Raw genomic sequence first — 8,659 nt, 5'->3', positions numbered from 1 at the left:
GTACGCGGGTGAAATGCCTATAGACATAACTTTTATCATAATCTTTACACGAAAGTGTAGGTAAAGTATATGAACTGAAAACCATTTTGCCATATTGACTTGACAGATACACAACAATGTTAAGAGATAATAATACACTGTAATTTCATAACAAACTATTTATAGTCTATAGATTAATACAAACTAAAGAGTACATGAAAGTTAGGTATAGGTCATCTTAACATATATAAAGTATAAATAATCAAAACAAGTTAACAACAAACATCAAAAGTCATCTCCAAGCGGATGTAACAATCAACACTTTATCTTCCCATCCAAAATGAATCGCATTCGTCTCGACTTTCGTTGTATACCTCTCGCTATACTGTTTGATCAGCTTCCGAATCATGTCATTCACACTTTCACTAATCGGGCTCGGCCTAAAACCCGCCATCGTCATCCTCGCCTTCCATTTTCCCCACACTTCGTACCTCTCGATCCTTTCTTCTCCTTCACAAGCGATTATGTTCACAATTTCACGCGCCAAACATTGTTTCTCAACGTTTACTCGCTCTTGGCTCTCTCGTGGAAGTGTCGCGTCAAGACTATCAAACATTGCATAATAATAATTGTACACTTCATGAAACCTATGCAAAAACGGGGCCGTGTTCGTGTTCACATCCTGTTCCACAACAGTCACAAGTTTCGGGTTTAGACTTTTAACCATCCTCAAAAGTTGATCTCTTTGGTTCACGGTCGAAACACTCTCGTCGGGCATATGGTGGAGTTGGAATGCAAAGTTCACAATCACAGCCTCACCCGCCCGACAATTAAGCACCCTGGGCTCGATTACCGTAGTACGTGTCGCCACGGCGTTGAACTCGAAATCCAGATTAAGGGATTTCGCAAGTTCTGTGAGCCTGAGCCCAATATGGTTCAGGCCACCAACATCCCGTTGTACAGACTCTGGATCATCAACCCCGGTCAACCTTAACCGGGGTCGTGGGCCCTGACCTGCCAGAGTCTGCAACAGGGTTATGTATTGACTTCCTTGACCAATATCAAAATCAATTAAATGAACCACTTTTTCGCCCGCAAACGCCTCGAGAATCGTGCCGTTAGCCGCCATAAAACCGAACCGGAAACACGGGCAAACCTCGAAGAGCACTTGCATAGCCGAAAGCCGGTCTTTAGAAGGCGGTTCCTTGCATTTTAAAGCCCGGTAAAGCCCACTACCCGAAACCGCCACACGAGCAGCAAGTGCCTCTACCATGTAAGCTAGTATTCTCCGCGAAGGCTCTCCGTCTATAGCGACCGTTCCACGGAGCTCGTTTATCATATTCGACGCGTCCTCAAAGTTGCCTTCGGAAACCGCCAAGGCGCAGTCGAAGAGCATGTCTTTGGGAGTAATTAAGGACACGTGTTTATTGTTGTTCGTGTTACCACAACTAGTGGTAACATACGAGTCATTTGAACTCGGGTACGAGTCGTATGAACTCGGTGAGTCCGAGGCAGAGTCATCATCAGCAAGAGCTCGTTGAAGCTTTAATCTAATCTTGTCTTCATCATAAGTCAAGCCTTCAAAATCCTCAGTTAACAAATACTCAGGTTCATCAAAGTATGTGGTTGTATCATAAGGTGACACCGATCTAATCATGCTTCGCTGAAACTAAAAAAATTGTTACATGAATCAAATATTAATATCAAAATTGTTACATGAATAACCAAGATAAGGAAATTAAAACCCAAATACAATTTCAATGAATTTAATAAAAAAAGAGAGTAAAACTCACCTTCACTTCAAATATTTCTTGACAATGGTTCTAATGTTTTGTAGTTGTTTTTATTTTAAAGAATAGAAGATGATAATGGAGTCTGCCAATTGCCACCAACCTTTACTCAAAAGTCATCAAGACTATGATTTTTGTGGCCATTCAGCACCGCGTGCTTACCATTACCAAAAAGAGTTATGGTTAGTTAATTGCAGCTAGACCCTTAACCTTTTAGGAAAGTGAAGTTTGCATCCCTCTATCCATAGTATAAAGTATAAACCACTTAGAAAAATGTTATCATTTTGTCATTTTAATTTTTTAATAAACCAAGACGCGTTTCTTGTATTATTTATATAAGTTTCGTGATTCTAGGTAGCAAAAGTCAAGGTTTCTATGATATTTGACTTATAATAAATAAAAGTTGAAAGGGATATTATCATATGACAATTTCTCCTAACATGTTCCCTTAGTTGACTAATTCAACTTTCAGCCTCATTTGTGACAAATCCGTTTACGAAGGATTCTAGAAACGGAGTAAAAGTATGAAATTGTATGTGGATGTGAATATTGAACTGCAATTAGTCATTTTCAAGTTTCAACCAAGCTTAAATTTCTTCTAATTGAACCATTCTCTTTCTCTTACATTGGATACATTTCAGTTACATGTAGAGGGTTTAGCTAATGCCACTTCAAACTAGTTAAAAGTGACATTTAACATTCTCTAGCCACTTGTAATAGTGATATTAGATGGATTGAGGATTAATGCCAAATAAAGTTCTTATGTAGAAGTTGATCGGTTGGTTGATTAGTTGCATGCCTTGCATCACTAGATCCAACTAAAATATGATCGTTGGATTATCTTATTCTTTATTTGCAGTTGTCAGTCACATTCTTCAGTGTCATAAGTTCAATCGTATTTGCGGTGATAACTATGGAAGCTTCGGGGACTTAATACTTTCGGTGGCATATAGTTTCTTTCATCATTTTGTCTCAACAGTTCCAACAAATTTAAAGCCCACCAATATCTCTCTAAATTGTTAAGAGCAAAAAAAAAAAAAAGAAATGAAAAAAATGAAAAGGACGAAAGATATTTTCTATACGATGACTTGAGAAGCTCCCCCCTAAAATGGCAATATGAAAAACAAGAAGAAAACAACAAACAAGATAAAAACAAAAAAAATCCTCTTCTACACCATCTATATTTTTAGAACATCCTCTTCTTGCTATACCCGTGGTTTGTACTTTGTACAGCATATGTGTAATAACCCCAAAATCTCGGTTATTTATGAGAACCACTTTGAGTTTTAAGAACTCGAAAGAACCCAATGTAACAATTTTTTTTTTTTTGAATTTTTTTTACATATGCATAATATATGTAGGTTACATATACGTAAAAAAATTACAGAATTTTTTACGTACCGAGTCGACTTTTTACATATGTGTAACGGACGTAAAAATTAGTGTAATCACTTACATTTTTATTCTTTCTCCTACTTTAATTTTTTAATCAGATTTAATCTCAACCACATAATCTAACCCATTTAATTAAATGTGTGGCCAAGAATAGAGTTCATAAGTTCTTAAAACTCAACAAGGTTTTTAAAATATCACTCCCCTTATGTATTTTACATAATATTTATGCTAAGTTTTATAAAACTTATTTAATATTTTACTTTTATGAGGTTTGTTGGAATTATAATACTGAAATCTTTTGTGTGTTACGTGCAAATAACGAAACTTAAGTTTAGTGATTATTTAATAAATAAAGTAGAGGGACTAAGGTTGCAAATGATTAAAAGACCGGAGTTAGGTATTGATGTGCGAGTGAAAGAACGTGCTTTAAGTGTTTATAATACTTGGTGTTTAGTTGTTTATATATATCGAACACGAGTACTTTGATTGATTTTATGATTGCAGGTGCTTGGAGCTTAAAGAAACTAATTCGGAGCATTTAAGATGGCGAGAATCAAGTTATGGATGAAGGGAAGCAACTGGGGGGTTGGAAAGGCGAAAGAGTAGCAAGAAAAGAAGAGAACGAAGATTTTGGTTCAAGGCTACCGTAAGCTATGGTGACCAGACCATAGCCTACGGTGGAGGCGCACAAAAGGGGGAGCCATAAGGCAGAGACTGATGGCCGTAAGCTACGCTGGCCTGGCCGTAGCCTGATGGGTTCTTATGAAAATTGCTATTTTAAGCTATATTTAAGCTAAAAAAACCCTAGAATCGACACACCATCATAACCATTCATTCTTGGACGATTTTTAGGCCATATCTCACCATCTAAACACCCATTAATCACCATAACCATCCATGTTTTCATCCTTCAACACCATAATCGAGCTATTCAAGTTGAAGATGCAAGGCTAAAGCTTTCGTGACCATCTCCATTCTTATGGTTGTATTGTGTTTGGATTTTTGGTGTTTTGAACTTTTATATTGGATTTGGATTTGGTTAATCATTCGGTTAGTCGAGTCGTTACATTTGTTTGTTTGATTAAACAGTTTTTCGTAATTGAATGCTTAAAATTTTGTCAGTTAATTGGTTTGGTGTCATCAACATTTAGGATTGAATTTTTATTGTCATTGACTGCTTATCATTAACCATATAATTGATTTCATTTATTAAAACCTAAAACTGGTAATCAATTAGATTATTATTTAGCAGTGTCAATTGTTCGGATTAAGTTTTGATAATTAACAGAGCCAAATATTTAGTCTAATCATAAGTCATGGAATTTTGTTGCAATAACTTGGTTGTTGTATCATATGCGTTTGATAAACCTCCTTTCATGGTTAGATAGGTTTGATAAATCATTTACACTAATGTAGGGTGTAGTTTGCTCATTATCTATAATCTATATTAGTTTCATGAAGTATGTGAAATTGGGGTTTTTGATATTCTAGAAGATAATGATCGGATAAATTTTCCTGGCTTGAAAACTTCGAGATTTTGTTTGAAAGTGATGCAAGTCATTCATTTTATGTTTATTTAGTTGACTTAAATTTATATGGGTCATTTGGAATGAGTTAGATTGAAAAACTGTAAACTATATGTATAGAGATTTGTATACACACCAAATGTTCGATAAATGCCCCAATGAATAAAACTGAATGAGAATTAGTTACTCATTTGATGATTGAATGCAATACATGAACGAGTAATTAATAACGAAAATGTCGGTGTATTTTAGTGGTCCATGTGGGATTGATGTTGATAAAATTTTGAATCATGCATGTATTCTAAATTGTTGTAAATTAGCTTAAACGTTACCAGGCTTGTTGAAGCTTGGAAGCCAACGGGTTAGCAGAGCCTCCCAAGTTTAATAGACCATACTGGGTGAAGGTATGTAATACTTATCTAACTAGTGTTAACCCGGTGCGTTGTGTCAGGCAGATTGGTAAAACCCGCGAGGTGATAAAACACAAGTGTCGTCGGTCCAGAGCGTTGAGGCATTAATTTGACGCAAATTAGATATGTTTCGGTTACATGCGTTATGATAATAGAACTAAAACAAAAAATAAAACCAAAAGTATATGAAAATGGAGGGGGACCAATGGGTTGCCGTTGTCGGTAAAACTCAAGCGTTGATTAGACCCGAGCGTTATCGAACCTGGACGTTGAGGCGGTGAGTTTACGCAAATTCGGTCGGTTTCCATCACGTCGTTATTGTACCGGAACTAAATAAAAAAAAAACAAACACAATTGGCATTCGGTCGGTTTTTACATTCGTCATGGTATCAGAACTAAAACAAAACGTGGTGAGTCTAAGTGAATTCGGTTGCCTTCCATCACGTTTATTACGATACCAGAACTATAAAAAATTGATATTCGATCGGTTTGTTTTCGTTACCATACCGGAAGTAAAACGAAAAAAAAATGCCTTAACTAATATGGTGTCGCCAGTGACCCAACGAGGGGCTTGACGGCACCAAAGTTACAAATTATATTATATAATAATTTAAATATATGGTATAGGATCCTACATGTTTTTAAATAAAAAGTTAATTGATTAAATTGTTTGGTTGATTCATTTGTAGTATTATGGTAATCTCATTTAAAATAATAATGATATATATGCGTTATGTATGGCCCAATTTTGGTACAACTAAAGTTCAAAGTAGTAAACAAAAGTCTGCGTGATAGGTCAATAAATTTAGTGTGTTGCTAGTACGGATAAGAAAAAAAAATAGAAAAATTGGTTTTTATTGGTTCTAACTATTTCATTTTTGTCGGCACTGGTCTCAACTTTTATTTTGGCTGGTAACAATCCCAAATTTAACATTCGTTTCTTCCACCAGTCCGCGACTAACGGGCTACTAACTGCGTTATGTTTTTGCTGATGTGTTCATCTGATTTGTCAAACGTGTCAGCCACCTTGGATATGGATTTATACTTAATTAACTTATTACATTCTTATATCATCCCTAATTCTTCAACGGCTCAACCAAATCAAAATCCCCAATTAATGTCCAGAACCTTTGCAAAAGTATTAAACTCGTCTCCGAGTCTATTCTTCGACTCTTCGTGGTCTGGTGTCAATGTCTGCAATTGATAAGTCAACGGAGCACCAGTCAGCGCCGTAGAGGACGGAGGTGGGTCTGACGTGACGTGGATTAAGATGACGGCGTCGCCGGAACGGAGGTACTGGTTGACGGCCCATTTGACGGCGAAGGCGGACTCGTCGGAGAGGTCGACGGCGATGCCGATGCGGCGTTGGGCAGTGGTGGTGGGGGTGGCGGTGGGACGGTGGTGTGGAGAGGTGAGTTTGAGTTTGATTACAGCGATGGGTGGGAGGTCGGAATCTAGTAGGGGTTTCTGATCTCTGGTTGCATGGTGGGGTTATGGTTTTGGACTGACAGTTGACTTGAGATTGAGAATAAATGATTTCATATCTACGTGTCTGTCACGTAACATTTTTTTGACAACTCATATGAACACTTCAGCAAAAACATAACGGAGTTAGTACTCCGTTAGTCGCGGACTGGTGGAAGAAACGAATGTTAAAGTTGGGACCGTTGCCAGCCAAAATGAAAGTTATGACCAACGCCGAGAAAAATGAAATAGTTGAGACCGATAAAAAACAATTTTCCAAAAAATAAAGTGTGTTGCTATAGCCAATAGAAAATGCTAAAATACACATAACAAGTTTCACTATTATTATTATACTAGATTTTATCCCCCGTATTAAGCGGGTTGTTTTACATTATTTGTTTTTAATATTTATATATTTATATTTGGATTTTAATTTTATTTATTGTAAGAAAGTTAATAATTAATATATTTGAGGTTTGAGATGAAATGGTTTCACAAATAAATGATATGTTATAATCCGGTTTAAAAGCTATCTGGGTTTGGTGATACCCATTACCCGTTTATTTTCTTTATTATAAAATTGTTTCTTAATTATAAATAATATCTTTTTTTAAAATAAAATAGGATATTAATTTTTAGTATATTTCTATTTTATAAGATTTTCATATCAAATATTTGATGAGATTATTTTTTAATTTAATGAGATGTTATAATCCTTTAAGAGCCATCTGGGTTTGGTGAGACCCATACCCAAGAATTTGGGTTAAATCAATGAGAGGCCTCCATTTAAAAATCAAGAAATCTGGTGGCTTCCATCAAAAGAGGGAGCGACCACATCGCGACACATAGGATTTTTGAGTTTTCTTTTCCATATATTATAGATAGATAGTATAATTAACGACTTTAATGTCGCTAAGACTTAATAGGTCCATGTTGCGGCACCCGATTGATCCAAGTAAGTTATAGTTATAAGTTCTCATTTTTGTTATTTAGCATATCATATGCATTGCAATCTGGTTACAGGATATGAAGGTTGGTCTTTTGGCTTACATTTAGTTGTTTAGGTATTGCTTCTTTTTTCTGGCCAAGATCGATTCTCTGTTGCATCCTCTCATATTTTTGGGTAATTTTTCTTTGGGTCGGCCATGTAATGACGATAGGATTTTTGGTCATGGCGTATACTTACCCGCGCTTTGTTTAGTTCGCTTGTAAAAAATGTAATAAAAATCGACCGAGTGTTAATTTTATTTTTGTTTTAGTTCCGGTATTGTAATGAACATGATGGAAGCCGACCGAACTTGTGTAAACTCGCCATCTCAACATCCGGGATCGACGAAGCTCGGGTTTTACCAACTCTCGAGTTTTACCGACCGATGTCACCCATGGGTCCAACTCCATTTTTATACTTCCTTTAATTAACTTTTTATTTAAATTCGATAGCATAACGCATCTAACCGAAACCAACCGAATTCGCGTCGACTTACCGCCTCAACGCCCGGGCGCGACAACGCTTGGGTTTACCACAACTCAGGTTTTACCGACCTGCGCCGAGCGTGGTAAAATTGTAGTTATATATAATTGTTTTTTAACTAGTTATATATGTACGTTTTTTAACAGGTTTTTAGGTAGGGAACCCCAAATGGAAGCCATAGTAAGTCGGTTAAGAAACGAAGAAAGAGAAAAGGATGCTATAGAAACTCGACTAGCAATGAGAAAAATTGAAAAGGGAAAAGATGCAAAAGCAATGGGCCGAATAAATGGGTCGACAATGGGCCGAATCTATGAGTCGACTTGACAATTCTCTAGGTAGTCCTCCACCAAATGCATCATAGTTTTATGTTAATTGTGGTTGTGGTTGAACATGTAAACATTATGTAATAACTTTGTTGTACTTTATAAATATGGTTTGATCATTCTTTGGATTTTGTAAACATGATTTGTATTGGATTTATTTCCGCATTTTAAGCAGAAAAACCTGGATCATTTCGTGGTGTCTTTATACCTCTTTTTAGTTGAAACTGTTTCGGTAATAAATTGGATAACTAATAATATTCATTTTAAACTGAAAAACTAATTATTACATCGAAACACAAGG

At 36.2% G+C, this 8,659-nt stretch overlaps 1 pseudogene; it reads right to left on the bottom strand.

Annotated features, from left to right (window-relative positions):
- Positions 1-233: 233 nt before the first annotated feature.
- Positions 234-1,636, bottom strand: LOC143574625 (scarecrow-like protein 1 pseudogene; annotated as a pseudogene).
- Between the last annotated feature and the right edge of the window lie 7,023 nt (positions 1,637-8,659).

The sequence above is a fragment of the Bidens hawaiensis genome, unplaced genomic scaffold (genome assembly GCF_021521415.1).
Source record: "Bidens hawaiensis isolate Kalapana, Puna unplaced genomic scaffold, B.hawaiensis_p1.1 tig00027067_1, whole genome shotgun sequence".
Lineage (NCBI taxonomy): Eukaryota > Viridiplantae > Streptophyta > Magnoliopsida > Asterales > Asteraceae > Bidens > Bidens hawaiensis.
Note: the sequence above shows the minus strand (reverse complement) of the source record. Positions and strands in the feature narration are given on the sequence as shown.